Genomic DNA, 14,959 nt, shown 5'->3' on the forward strand with positions numbered 1-14,959 from the left:
GTGCAGCACGGAAACAGACCTTTCGGTCCAACTCACCCATGCTGACCGCATATCTCAACCCAATCTAGTCCCACCTGGCATATCCCTCCAAGACCTCTCCTATTCATACACCCATGCAGATGCCTTTTAAATGTTGCAATTGTACCAGCGTCCACCACTTCCTCTGGCAGCTCATTCCATACATGTACCACCCTCTGCATGAAAACGTTGCCTGTTAGGTCACTTTTGTGTATTTCTGCACTCACCGTAAACTTATGCCCTCTAGTTCTGGACTCTCTTACCCCAGGGAAAATACCTTGCCTATTTACCATATCCATGCCCCTCATGACTTTATAAACCTCTATACGGTCATCTGTCAAAGACAATCGCTTATTTTAATGTGTAGTAACTGCAGCAATATTTCAACACAACAGCCAAAAATGAAATTAATTATGAAGATTATTGGTTGTGTTGTTAAAGGGTCCCATTTTCATCAGACTAATAGGAACTCATCCACCCTCCTCAGTGTCTGCACGTTAAAATTGAGCACATGACTGACACTGCAGATGGTTCTATCGTTGCAAAAGAAAGACAGCATTTTTCATCGGGTAGCGATCACCGCAAATGTTAGTCTATATTCTGTGCTCATCTTTTAAACTCTCAGGGATCAGGATCATTGACAGTACGAACTCCACCTGATCATCTGACAACAAATTGCCCGAGTGGAGGATCGCTGAGATCAGAAACAAATCAACAATCAGCTCCACAGTATAGCACGAGGCCACACAACCTTTCTAGGCTGTTAAACAGGAACAGGAGAGCCCTGGTCCGCTACCCCGAAATACCGTGTCGAGATAATGACTTATTTTCAGGTTGGAAAGCTATAACTAGTGGAATTCCTCAGGAATCAGTGTGAGTTCAACAACAGTTTACAATCCAGATTAATGGTTTGGAAGAAGGGGCTAAATGGATTGAAGCTCAGTTTGCTCATACAGCAGGATAGTCATTCAATAAGGTTTCATGTGGAGGCAGAGCGTCTGCAATGGGATATAGACGGGGCAGGGCAGTGAGTAAAGCTTCGCCAAAAAAACTGTACAATGTGGGTGACGGGAAGTCTGTGTTTTTGAGGACGAATAAAACAACCGTAAATTATATAACTAGAGGCAGATTGCAGAACTCCGTGGTACAAAGGGATTCGTGTGTCCTGGTACATCAATCACATCAAATTAGTCTGTACATGCAGCACGTGATTTGAAAATTAAATGAAATGATACTTTTTCGTGCAAAGAGCATTGGGTCTGATCTTAAGGATGATTTACTGCATCTGTACAGGCCGTTGCTCAGACCATATCTGATGTACTGTGCAAGGCTGTAATTCCACTGAAGTGAAAAAACAAATTGCTTTTGAAACTTTTCAAAGATGTTTCTCTTTACTTGCTCTTGCGATGAAGGCATTATGTTCTGTACGATTAGGAGTTTAGGACTGAGAATGAGAAATGTTTTTTTATTGACCACATAAGATTTTGAGCTAGTGAATACCTGATGAATATTTTATCTTCTCTGGGAGAATAAGACTGGGGAGCTAATTTAAGAATAAGATGCATTCATTGAAATGCAGATATTGTGAAGATATTTCAAGTTGTATTTTAAAAGTATACAGGAACATATAAACACATCTTCAATTCTAGTAGTGCTATTTGCTCCGACAGAAATGGCTGGGTGTCCAACAGCAACAATGATGTACCTACATGGAACAGGGAATGTGATGGAGTCGTACAGTTCAGACACTGTTCAAAGTGACCTCATTTGGTCCAGTTTGGGGCCGGATAACGTTATTGTGTGATTCAACTCAGAGAGGGAGAAATTGTAATCTTCTTGAGAAGGAACAGCCTGTCGCTCCCACTCTCTCCGTGTTCCTCCTCCCAACAATGTGTGTGAGCTGAGAACTCCCCAGTCGTTTTTACCACTGCTGGAGGATTCCTGACGAGGATTCACTGGAATCGCTACACTGCCTGAAGTAAAGGGAATTCAGCTAAACCAACCTGTTCCAGGAAGTAATCCCATTACCAGCAGCATGTAAGAGCAGAATAGCTCCAAAAGCTGAATGATGTTTGGGATAATCACTCGTGTTTCCTTTTTTCATGAGTTCAACTAATATTTGGGCAAAGTTCTTTAAAGTTAACGTTCTGCAGAGATTTTATTTTTCAGTTTGTCATCAAATGTGTGCAATGTGTCAGTATTTTTCGAAAGGAAAACATTGGCGTACCGATTTGCAATATCCAAACTGATTGTCATTTATCTTGCCAGCGAAGTTTGAGCAACTTTGTCTGGGTCATAAACTTGCTACTTTTACCAGATTAAAGAATCCTGCTGACTTGTTCTTAACCCTGACCCAGTCTGAGACCTATATTATTGATCATTTCACCAAACTGGTTATACTAATATTTGCAGTGAGCAGCGGAAGCATGGGCCGAGGAAAGGGAATAATGTCCTGTACTATAGACCTGAGAGACTGACGTCAGTGGTGGCGATGTTGTTGGAGAGCATTGAGAGGCGTAGTATTTACATGTATTTGCAAAAGTAACAAATGAGTAAGGATAATTAACATGGCTTTGTTCATGGGAAATCATTTCTAACAAAATTCATTGCGTGTTGTGAAGAGTTGACAAAGTAGATTGGTGATGGCAATGTGGTAGATCCTGTCCATATAGACTTCAGCAAGGCATTCGACAGGATTCCGCATAGCAGACAAGTTAGTAAGGTTAGGTCATAAATAGATCCAAGATAAGCTAGCCAAATGACTTCAAAATTAGAGTGAAGATAGGAGGCTGAGGGTGGTAGAGGACTGCTTTTCAGACTGGAGGCCTATGTCCAGTGTTGTGCCACAAGGAACAGTGCTGAATCCACTACTTATCATTATTTATATCAATGATTTGAAGGTGAATATTTGCCTGTTTATTGTGTTTACAGATGACATTAAAATTGGAGATGCAGTGGCCAGCAAGGTTTACCTCAGAGTACAATGGGACGTCAATCGGAGGTTCCAATGGGCCAAGGAGTGACAGATGGAGTTAAATTTAGATAAATGTGAAGTGTTGCATTTTGGTCAAGTAAAATAGGTCAGAACATACGCAATTAATGGTAGGGGTCTGCGGAGTATTGATGAACAAAACTGTGCAGGCTCAAAGATTCATAAATGCAGAGTCGCAGGTAGACAGGGTGGTGAAGAAGGGGTTTGGTATGCTTGCCTTTATTGGTCAGTGCATTGGGTGTGCGCGTTGGGAGATCATGTTGTGACTGGGCAGGATGTTGGTGAGGCTAGATTTAGAATACTGTATTTAATTCAGTTCGATCAGCCACAGGAAGTATGTTAATAAACTTCAAAGGGCGCAGAAAAGATTTATAAGGCTATTGCCGGGAGTGGGGGTTTTGAGGTATGGGGGAGGCTGGACAAACTGGTGCTTGTTTCCTCTGGAGCATCGGAGTTCGATGCGTGACATCATGGACGTTTATAAAATCATGAGCGGCATGGACAGTCTGAATAGCCAATGTCATTTTCCAAGGATCGGGGACTACAAACCTATAGGACAAAGGCTTATGATGAGGGGAGAAAGACAGTAAAGGGACAATATTTTCATCCAGATTGTGGATTTCATTTTAATTTATTTCATCCAAAGTTTCATCCAACATTTAAAAGGCATCACGCTGTGCATATTATTAGGAAGGCTTCACAGGGATATGGGCCTAATGCTGACGAATGGGTTGAGATCAGATTGGGATGTCTGGTTTAAGTGGACAGGGTTCCCTGCTTTCTGACATTGTAAGAGAGATGAGGAGAAATGCTAAAAGGGTATTTGAGTGGGAATTCTCTTCCCCAGCGGTATGTGGTGCCTCTTTGTTTACATTTATTCACACTGAGTTCATTAATATTTGACAGAGAATGAGTTGTGGATAATGGAATACAGAGAGGAAAGTGGAACTGAGACCACAACCTGTTATTCCACAATCCTAGTGCCTGGTGGAGCAGTTTAATAGTGTCGAATGACCTAATCTTGTTCTTGAGTGTAATGCTCCATTGTTCCATTCAGCCCCTCCAACCTGCTAGACAGGAGCAGTTGGAGGCCACTTACTGTATCATCTGGTGCACAGAAACAGGGAAGACCATTCAGAGATCATTCAGTGATCTAGATCCCCTGACTCTCTCGAATAGACAATTCCTGACATTCACAACCCTCTGTTTGAAGAAACCATTGCTCTGCTTATATACGATGACCTATTAATATGAGTGAGAGAGGTGAATACAAGGGCTTAGCTAAGTGCGACTGGCCCTGGTATCAGGGCAGTATTTAACTGAGGATAACATGAAGGACCCTAAGCAAAATTGCATTTCATCAGAATCCATTGCAACCTCTCCGCTGTTTGGAGTCATTCACAGCACAAGTGAAGTCTTCGTCATCATTGGGCATCAATCATCTCAGCTGTGGGACATCACTGCAGGAGATCCTCAATGTAGCTTCCTCAGCCCAGGCCTCTCCAGTTTCCCTGCAGTGTGGAATCAGGCCATTCAGCCCATCGAGTTGACACCGATCAGAAGTGGTGATATTCACTATAGGTTGCACAATATGAAGAACACTTCGCCATCCCTCAGGTTCTAAATCAGTCTGTGTCCATGCGCAACAAGATCTGGACAGCATTCAAGCCTGTGCTGTTTAACTGCCGTTAACATTTATGTAACAGCGCTGCCAGACACTGCACGGTTCGACAGTAAACGAAGGAGTTCACTCTGCACCTCAATTTGGCTTCATAAGAATGTGGGAAAGTCATTCAGTCCATCAAAACTATTGTAAAAAAAAGAGAGAGCCCATTCCGTACCTCTGCCTGTTACATAGGAAGCTGAAAAATGTGTTGCTGGAAAAGTGCAGCAGGTCAGGCAGCAGGAGCAGGAGAATCGATGTTTCGGGCATAAGCCCTTCTTCGGGAATATTGTGAAGATATTGCAAGTTGTATTTTAAAAGTATACGGGAACGTATATACACATCTTCAAATCTAGTGGCCCAATTTGTTCTGAAAGAAATGGTTGGGTCTCCAGCATCTGCAGTCCTCACTTTCTCCCTGTTACACAGGAAGACACGCTCTCTGTCCAACGCTACATGTCACTTACACAGCGTCAGAAAGAGACAAATTTACACTCGGAGTCATTTACAAAGGAACAGGAAGGGTTCATTCAGCATTAACGTCACTAACCCAGGAACAGGAAGGTTTCAGAGATGGTCCAAGATCACAAACAAATGGAGCAGGGACTGAACAGATAGCCTGCTCCACTTTGTACCTCGTGGCTATATTACTCCTCGTACATATGTGTGACATTAACATGGTTTCCTGGGAGTAAGAAGGAAGACAATTTTGTAACCAGTTTCAAAGTCATCTTCTATCGCTGAGAGAGCAGACCCATGTTCTCTCTCGAAGTCAGAAGCTGGTGGTGAATGGCTAACTCTTGCACAATGAAGGTATTTATGGCTTGAGACAGGACTGTGCACAACGTAACATTGATTGCAGAGTCACACAGTAACTGTACATGAAAGTGTTCAGAGTTCATTCAGAGCCTGTACCTTACTGTCAATCGAAATGATGTCTTTGCACAGGCACATAAACTATCAGGAATCGACCATCCTAAAGAAAGTACGGAGTTTCTTACCTTATCAATGGCTGCTTGACACTTAATGAGGGTCCGTCCATAATCATCAAGTTTCAAGTTCTTATTCTCTTACAGCGCTGCAGATTAAACAGATAGTCACTACATTCTCTCCTTATGGTAACATCATGCCAGGGTTCAGTCTGATGAAACTCCTTTGCACTGTCTCGGTGACATGGAGATCATTATTTATAAAGCAGACTCAGCTATACACAATATCCTAAATACTGGCTCAACAGAACACTATCATTGAGTAAGATACATTTATTCTGGTACTTTAATAATTTTCCATGATGGACCACATATCCTTTCCGGTTATAATTACTTCCTGCCTCGTAAGAATGCTGTTAGTGAATTATGACTAAAGACATCCAGGTCCTTTTCAACAACAGCCCTTCCCAACCTCTCAACATTTAGTAAAGTTAAATGTCAATAATGTTATTTGTTGTTAACATCTGAATCATTTTTATTTCTTGTGCACAGCTATTGCACAAGAACTCATCCTTCTGAGACCCCCTAAGCCTTCCATCCAGAGAAAAAAAATACTATTCTGTTCATTTTGTCCATTATCCAATTTTTAATACAAAGGGTGTACATTCCACCCTTACCTACCCATGGACTCTAACATTCTCCACCAACCTGCACAACAATGTCAAACTTCATCAGATAATTTAATTACTCCACTCCCGCTGGTTCTCAATTGTCAAAGACACAACAGACAGAGTCGACAGACTCTAGCAGGTTTATCAAAGATCATTTCCCTTTACTGAATCTAGGCCAAATCTATCAAATCATATCATTATTTTCCAAGTGTCCAGTTGCCACATTCTATAAAAAGGTTCCAACGTTTTTCTCACAGTTGACATCAAGCTATTTAGTTTTCTGTTTGTCCTCTCCGTCCTGTTTTAAATGTTTAGATTTACAATAGCTGCTTTCCAGTCTACAGGATCCTTTCTCGTATGTAACCAGCTTTGAAGAATAATCAGTAATTCTTTCGCTAGCTCTATTGCCACCTCCTCGATATTCTGGGATATAGCTCAGCAGAACCCGCACCTTACCAACCTTCAATTCGATTAGATTTTCAAAAACATACTCTTCATTAATTCTAGTTTCGTGCAGTTCCTCATTTTCTGCAGTCCTGCTGTTCCCTAGTGTATCTGGGAGTTTGCTTCTGTACCTTCCTCAGGGACATACACTCAATGTCTTCCTCTCAGCTGGCAGATGGCTTCTGACAGCCAGTGAATATTTCGGAGGACTGCACTTTGGAGATGATGTATATGTTATTAACTCCTGCCTGGAAAGTTCCAGAATTAATCCAGTTCACTTCATGGTGAGTGTCAGTACAGTTCTGTCCCTGGTGTGAGGCTCAGGTTATACTGATGGAGGGGACGCAGCTCAGTGACCACCTCATTTTTGAAAGGTCCACATTTTATGTTTGGAATTGGTTCAGCTTAGAAAAATATTCCTGGAAATCCCAGGGAGGATAATACAATGTCCAGCCCCTCGCAGATTTCCTTCTGTGTAGTCTCGCCTCCATTTGTTTCCCATGGACCGAAACAATCTATAAATGCAGTGTCCAGAGTGTGGTCACCATACGCTTGGTCTCTCTGAGTAGATGCAGCAGCTGATAATACACACCCAAGAAAAACAACCACAGAACCTGCCTTTACTGACAGGTGCAAGTCAAATCCTCACACACACAGTGCATCCATTCCATGTTGAAAATGTTTCTCTTCCTGGCTGAGAAAGCCGTTACATCTCTGGCAGACACACAGTAAAGTTTCCGTTCACCAAAGAAGCAGTTGACAATGTAACATTACGTTTATCTGTATCTCAGCAACTATAACGGCATCATCAGCATTTCCGATGTAGTTGACCACCACACTCAGAGAAGAGCGAGTGTGGGAATGTAACTCACTTTAAACAGGGGCATATCTCGATTGACGTAATATTCAGGAATATGGGAAAAGGGTTATGTTAGAAGAAATTCCCTTTTTATTTTCCTTCTACTTCATTATCAGCAGTCCCTTTGCTTTTCATTTCTCTCTCTCTCTCTCTCTTTTGTTGGACATTTTCCCATCCATTCAACTAATCTCCCCCTCACTCATCCAGCCTGATAAAAATGATATTATTTCTCAGTTGCTTTCAGTGTTACTGTAGGGTCACTGGACTTGAAACTTTATCTGTTCTTCTCGTGACAGAGACTGCCATATTTGCTGAGATTCTCCAACATCTTCAGACGCTGGAGAAGTTTATTTCAAATCTCGAACATCCACAGTTCATTGGTTTATTTCACCGTTAATGCTGCTGTTTCACGGGATGACAGCATGACTGGCACGGGCAGCATGTGTTGTCCATCACTAGCTGCTCTTGACCGTGACGTCATTTGGCAAGACAATATGGAGCCAACCATGTGGTCGTGGGGTTGAAGTCACACTTAGTTTCTTTACCAAAGACTATAAGTGAAATAATGAAAGAAGTTCTGATGGTTTATGGTTGCCGTTAGTAAAATGAGATTTCATTTATTTTTTGTCATTCAAATTTAAGTTCTGTCATTAGCCGGGATAGGATTTGAAACAATGCCTTTAAGGTTATAACCTGTGCCTCTCTGATTATTACACTGGCCACTATGATTATTACTCTGATATGGGGTCCCAACTATGAAACAGCTGGAGAGACAAGAACAAGTATGTGTTCAAAATATTTGCAATTGGAGGAGAGGTCAGAAGAGAACTGGAGCCGTAAAAGCTGAAGTTAACAAAGGGACAGATAACGGCTAATTCAACAACAGCACTGAGGCAGAGGTGGAGACTGGGTTATTATGGAGGTGGGTGTGGACAGGGTTGATGGCAGAGAAAATATAGAGAAACATTCAGGGTAAAAGGAAGACGCATGGATCTGAACAATATTCTTACTTCTTAGATATTTATGAGTGAGGAGTCTGAAATTGATGGAAATGAAGTGGAGTTTGTGACTTAAACTAAAGATAACAGTTTATGCATATGCTAAATATAAATAACTGATATAGCAATAACCTTACCATTGTTTATAGAATTGACAGAGATAGGCTTACCAGGAACACCAATAATAGCGAGGATTGGATAATACCCAGCTTGAATAATCAGCAATATGGCTCGTATCCGCAACTCTAACCATGCCCAATCCAGTGAAAGCCAGTAAAGACCATTTGATAAGCTCCTATCCATTGTTGGAACATTCCAGTCTAAAACATTCAGATTCTGATCCATTGTTGCAACATTCCAGTCTTATGTTCTCAGATTCTGATTCATTGTTGGAACATTCCCGTCTCTTGTTCTAAGGTTGTCTTCCTCTCCTATTCTCTGAAGCTGCTGATCCAATCATCTTGAGGATGACGTTGCCGCTGATACTAAGAGATATCAGGTTGAAGGAAGCTCCTTATTAATAGAAGAGGAAAACCTCCAGTGCCACAGTTAAGATCCATGGAGACTGACATCAATTACAGTCACCGAACAAACAGCTTCAGTTAACCCCTTTCGCCACAACCCTGACATAACTTGTTGTGTGTGGGATGTTGACTTCGCTGACTAGTGGGGGAATGGGACATCTACATTTTTAAAGTTAAATGTGTGGGAGAGGGATGATGCTTTCTCTTCACAAGCTTGATGTTTCTACTGTGTTTCGGCAGGGTAGGAAGTGTTGGACTCCCGAGGCCATCTGTGTCTGATCACCAGGCCTGCTGCATCCTTTGGCTTTGATTATTAAATTTAACTTTGACAATATATCTTAACAGCATTGCGGGAATTAGGTAGGGTTAGGCATTTTTGAGACGCTACTACTGTGGCATAGATAGTGTAGATACAGTACATTCATTGTGGTCTTTGCAGCCGCGGCCTGGTTGTGCAGAATAATGGTCAAACTCTCATGGAGCCAGGAGTCTTAGTTTTACATTTCGCCATATATTGCTGGGGTCTCACCAGGGTTGGAAGGCATTACATCTCTCCAGGCTGCTACGCTTTCTCCCTGAGATTTCCCACAGAATTGTCTCTTGTTGTTCGTTCCTCCTGGATTGGAGAACTGCATGTGAGACAATATGTTTCCTGAATTTGTTTTGTTGGCAAGTGTGTGTTTCCAGGATGTTACAATATTGCAGCAGTTACTGTTTATTAATTAAGTAACCCATTAATCTGTTGAGTTTTCCAATAAATTAAGTTTTTCCAAGTTCCTCTAGTTTTTGTTGTATTTTGTCTACAGTATTTGAATAAATTGTGTTTTGCTTAATGTTGAATATTTTGATCAAACGAATTGCATTTGAAGTACAACACCACACAATTACCGTTAAAATAAGAACATGTTCGGGTCGACTACCTTCTTCATATATTGCGAGAGGCGTCTATTGGGGCCATGACAAGAAGGGCAGATATTCACGTTTTAATTGGATAATTACTAATGAACAATAAGTTGCAGAAACACGGGGTTGGCAGCGGAATGCGTTGAGCTGGAGGAGTGACAGTTCTATCAGTAATTATATCAGATACACAATCCACCTCACAGATCCAGCCCAGACTCCATAATGAGATATCTGCTCAGCACGGAGCACTGTGCAGACCAGTCTCAGTACAACCCAGCAATCTGCCCATGATGCAATACTGTGCAGCTCTGACTAATCCATTAGCTATCGGTCCAACATGGGGAGCAGTACAGACCACACCAGCACATTGATTCAGAAATCTGGTCAAAACGGTTAGTCCAGCATGGGGTAATGTGCAGCGCAAACAGGTGGGCTTGTTCTATAAACGTGGATAAGGTATCTGTTCAGTATGGGGAGCTGTACAGTGAATAGCAGTGAATCAATCGGTAAACCAGGAGCAGTTACCCTCCCAGCATGGAGAGCTGTGTACATCAACCCAGTGCATTGATCTGTGAACAAGGAGCAGTTACTCCCTCAGCATGTAGAGCTGTGTATCCCACCCCAGTACATTGTTCAGTAACACTGTATTAGGTCCCTGCCCAGTGTGGGAAAACTTGCAACTCATACTGGAAGTGACAGGATGTGCAGCTCCCATCCATTTACAGCTCCATATCTCCATTGTGCCATGACAAAGCGGCGATCTGGGTGTAAGAATCCCTGCCAGAGAGAGATGGTAGGGAAATAAGTTCAAATACCAAAAAAACAAAAGGACTTTGGGAAAACGAGAAAGGGAGATTGAGAGACAATTCCATGGATGATCACTGGTTTCAGAATGTTGAAGTAAAGATATTTCAACAGCATCTTGCAACTTTAGCCAGTCTTCCCAGGAATGATGGGTGAACGGGATATTGCTGCAAATTCATATGATGGAGTTTTGGATGAGCATTTGTTCTGCAGCTTTGCAACTGGGAGTGGGAACAGCAGAGTCTTCGATTATTGGGCTGAATCTAACAATAATTTGTCTCAGTGTCTTTTTCAATGAGTGTGACAGAGGAATTGTCTGCACGAGGCCGAACTAGTTTCCTGGTGTTATCTTATCGAACTCAAGTCACTAACTACCCACCCCACCTCATGGTGTCCCTGTCATTCAATGCCAGTTCTATTCTCCCACCCTCATTGGTTGGAGGTACTCAACATCGCCCGGACGCGCCTGGATCGTCATGTTTTAGAAGTGAAATGAAAGGGGAGTGATGCGCTCTTTTAGCTGAACTATCTGAGCTGAGCTGAGCTGAGCAGTTTTCAATTGAGTCTTGAACTGGAAAGTTCAACAGGGAGCTGTGTGGAAAGTCTCTCTTTTCTTCCGATCAACTTCACCCTGTAAGCATGTGTTGCATTTATACTGGTTTTCAAAGGGGGTTTGCTTATTGGGACTGTTATATGCATTCGGAACAGCATAATTAAGCCTAGCTAGATAGGTTGAGATCTGTAGGTGTTCTTTATTCTATTCTTTGTGTTTCATTGTGTACTTTTGTGAATAAAGTTTTTGTCTATTTTAGAATAGGGGGGGTTTAAACTAATTTGGCAGGGGGATGGGATCCGGACTTGTAGTCCAGCAAGTAAGCTAGCTGTGTGTCAGGATGCCCAAGACTGTAGGGAGGCTGTGGAGAAGGTAGCACTGACAGGGACTACTTGCGGACACACTGATGGGCTCAAGTGCGTATACTTCAACGCAAGGAGTATCAGAAATAAGGTGGGTGAACTTAAGGCGTGGATCGGTACCTGGGACTACGATGTTGTGGCCATCACGGAAACGTGGATAGATGTGGGACAGGAATGGCTGTTGGAGGTTCCTGGTTACAGGTGTTTCAGTAAGATTAGGGAGGGTGGGAAAAAAGGAGGGGGGTGGTGGCATTGCTAATTAGAAATGGTATAACGGCTGCAGAAAGGAAGTTTGAGGGGGATCTGCCTCTGGAGGTAGTATGGGCTGAAGTCAGAAATAGGAAAGGTGCAGTCACCTTGTTGGGTGTTTACTATAGGCCCCCCAATAGCAGCAGAGATGTGGAGAAACAGATTGGGAAACAGATTTTGGAAAGGTGCAGAAGCCACAGGGTCTTAGTAATGGGCGACTTCAACTTCCCAAATATTGATTGGAAGCTCTTTAGATCAAGTAGATTGGATGGGGCGGTGTTTGTGCAGTGTGTCCAGGAAGCTTTTCTAACGCAGTATGTAGATTGTCCAACCAGAGGGGAGGCCATATTAGATTTGGTACTCGGTAATGAACCTGGACATGTGGTGGGCTTGTTAGTGGGTGAACATTTTGGTGATGGTGACCACAATTCTGTGACTTTCACCTTGGTTATGGAGAGAGATAGGTGCGCACAACAAGGTAGATTTTATAATTGGGGGAAGCGAAATTACGATGCTGTAAGGCAGGATTTGAGGAGCATACGTTGGGAGCATAGGCTGTCAGGGAAGGATGTGGTGGAAATGTGGAACTTTTTCAAAGAGCAGATACGACGTGTCCTTGATATGTATGTACCTATCAGGCAGGAAAGAAATGGTCGTGTGAGGGAGCCTTGGTTGACGAGAGAGGTTGAATGCCTGGTAAAGAGGAAGAAGGAGGCTTACATAAGGTTGAGGAAACAGGATTCAGACAGAGCAGTGGAGGGATACAGGATAGCCAGAAGGGACCTGAAGAAAGGGATTAGGAGAGCTAAGAGAGGGCATGAAAAATCATTGGCGGATAGGGTCAAGGATAACCCCAAGGCATTTTATGCGTATGTGAGAAACCTGAGAATGACGAGAACGAGGGTAGGTCCGATCAAGGACAGTAGTGGGAGACTGTGTATTGAGTCGGAAGAGATAGGAGAGGTCTTGAACAAGTACTTCTCCTCAGTATTTACGAACGAGAGGGACCGTATTGTAGAAGAGGAGAGTGTGAAATGGACTGGTAAGCTAGAAGAGATACCTGTTAGGAAGGAAGATGTGTTGGACATTTTGAACAACTTGAGGATAGACAAGTCCCCCGGGCCTGACGGGATATATCCTAGGATTATGTGGGAAGCAAGAGAGGAAATTGCAGTACCGTTGGCAATGATCTTCTCGTCTTCACTGGCAACGGGGGTGGTACCAGGGGACTGGAGAGTAGCGAATGTTGTGCCCCTGTTCAAAAAAGGGAATAGGGATAACCCCGGGAATTACAGGCCTGTTAGTCTTACTTCTGTGGTAGGCAAAGTAATGGAAAGGGTACTGAGGGATAGGATTTATGAGTATCTGGAAAGACACTGCTTGATTAGGGACAGCCAGCACGGATTTGTGAAGGGTAGGTCTTGCCTTACAAGTCTTATTGAATTCTTCGAGGAGGTGACCAAGCATGTGGATGAGGGTAGAGCAGTGGATGTAGTGTACATGGATTTTAGTAAGGCATTTGATAAGGTTCCCCATGGTAGGCTTATGAGGAAATTCAGGAGGCATGGGATAGATGGGAATTTGGCCAATTGGATAGAAAACTGGCTAACCGGTCGAAGGCAGAGAGTGGTGGTAGATGGTAAATATTCAGCCTGGAGCCCAGTTACAAGTGGAGTTCCGCAGGGATCAGTTCTGGGTCCTCTGCTGTTTGTAATTTTTATTAATGACTTAGATGAGGGAGTCGAAGGGTGGGTCAGTAAATTTGCAGATGATACGAAGATAGGTGGAGTTGTGGACAGTGAGGAGGGCTGTTGTCGGCTGCAGAGGGACTTAGATATGATGCAGAGCTGGGCTGAGGAGTGGCAGATGGAGTTCAACCCTGCCAAGTGTGAGGTTGTCCATTTTGGAAGAACAAATAAGAATGCGGAATGGAGGAACAGAGGGATCTTGGGATCTATGTACATAGATCTTTGAAGGTTGCCACTCAGGTGGATAGAGTTTGTAAGAAGGCCTATGGAGTATTATCGTTCATTGGCAGAGGGATTGAATTCAAGAGTCGTGAAGTGATGTTGCAGCTGCAGAGGACTTTGGTTAGGCCACAGTTGGAGTACTGTGTGCAGTTCTGGTCGCCTCACTTTAGGAAAGATGTGGAAGCTTTGGAGAGGGTGCAGAGAAGATTTACCAGGATGTTGCCTGGAATGGAGAGGAAGTCGTACGAGGATAGGTTGAGAGTTCTCGGCCTTTTCTCGTTGGAATGGCGAAGGATGAGGGGTGACTTGATAGAGGTTTATAAGATGATCAGAGGAATAGATAGAGTAGACAGTCAGAAACTTTTCCCCCGGGTACAACAGAGTGTTACAAGGGGACATAAATTTAAGGTGAAGGGTGGAAGGTATAGGGGAGATGTCAGGGGTGGGTTCTTTACCCAGAGAGTGGTGGGGGCATGGAATGCGCTGCCCGTGGGAGTGGTAGAGTCGGAATCATTGGCGACCTTTAAGCGGCATTTGGATAGGTACATGGATGGGTACTTAATCTAGGTTAGAAGTTCGGCACAACATCGTGGGCCGAAGGGCCTGTTCTGTGCTGTATTGTTCTATGTTCTATGTTCTAATCCAGGCGTCAACGTAGCTAAATTACATGAGGTAATTTTCATCGTACACTTAATGAAACAAATTGCAAAGTTATGCTCTGGGCTGTTTGCTTCCGAATGTTTTGAATGGTCTGGACTCGTCCATACATGTCGGAGAGGGAAGATGCCTCCTTGGAACTTGGTGCAAATCATTCACTTTCCCTCCTCACGATCAGCAAACCATGTTAACTTAACATTTGTGTACCATTAGCAATGGAGCTGGGAGGAACAACATGGAGCAGTCTGTCTGTGCAATCTCTACTTCATTAGTTTGTCATGTTGCAGCATCAAAGACATCCTCCTGTTTCAGTATCACAGTTTGGAGGGCCTGAATGGCATCTTCTTTTGAAGTGTCAGTGTC

This window comes from Chiloscyllium plagiosum, unplaced genomic scaffold (assembly GCF_037043375.1).
Source record: "Chiloscyllium plagiosum isolate Xiang-an unplaced genomic scaffold, Cpla_swu_hap1 HiC_scaffold_39, whole genome shotgun sequence".
NCBI classification, from domain to species: Eukaryota; Metazoa; Chordata; class Chondrichthyes; order Orectolobiformes; family Hemiscylliidae; genus Chiloscyllium; species Chiloscyllium plagiosum.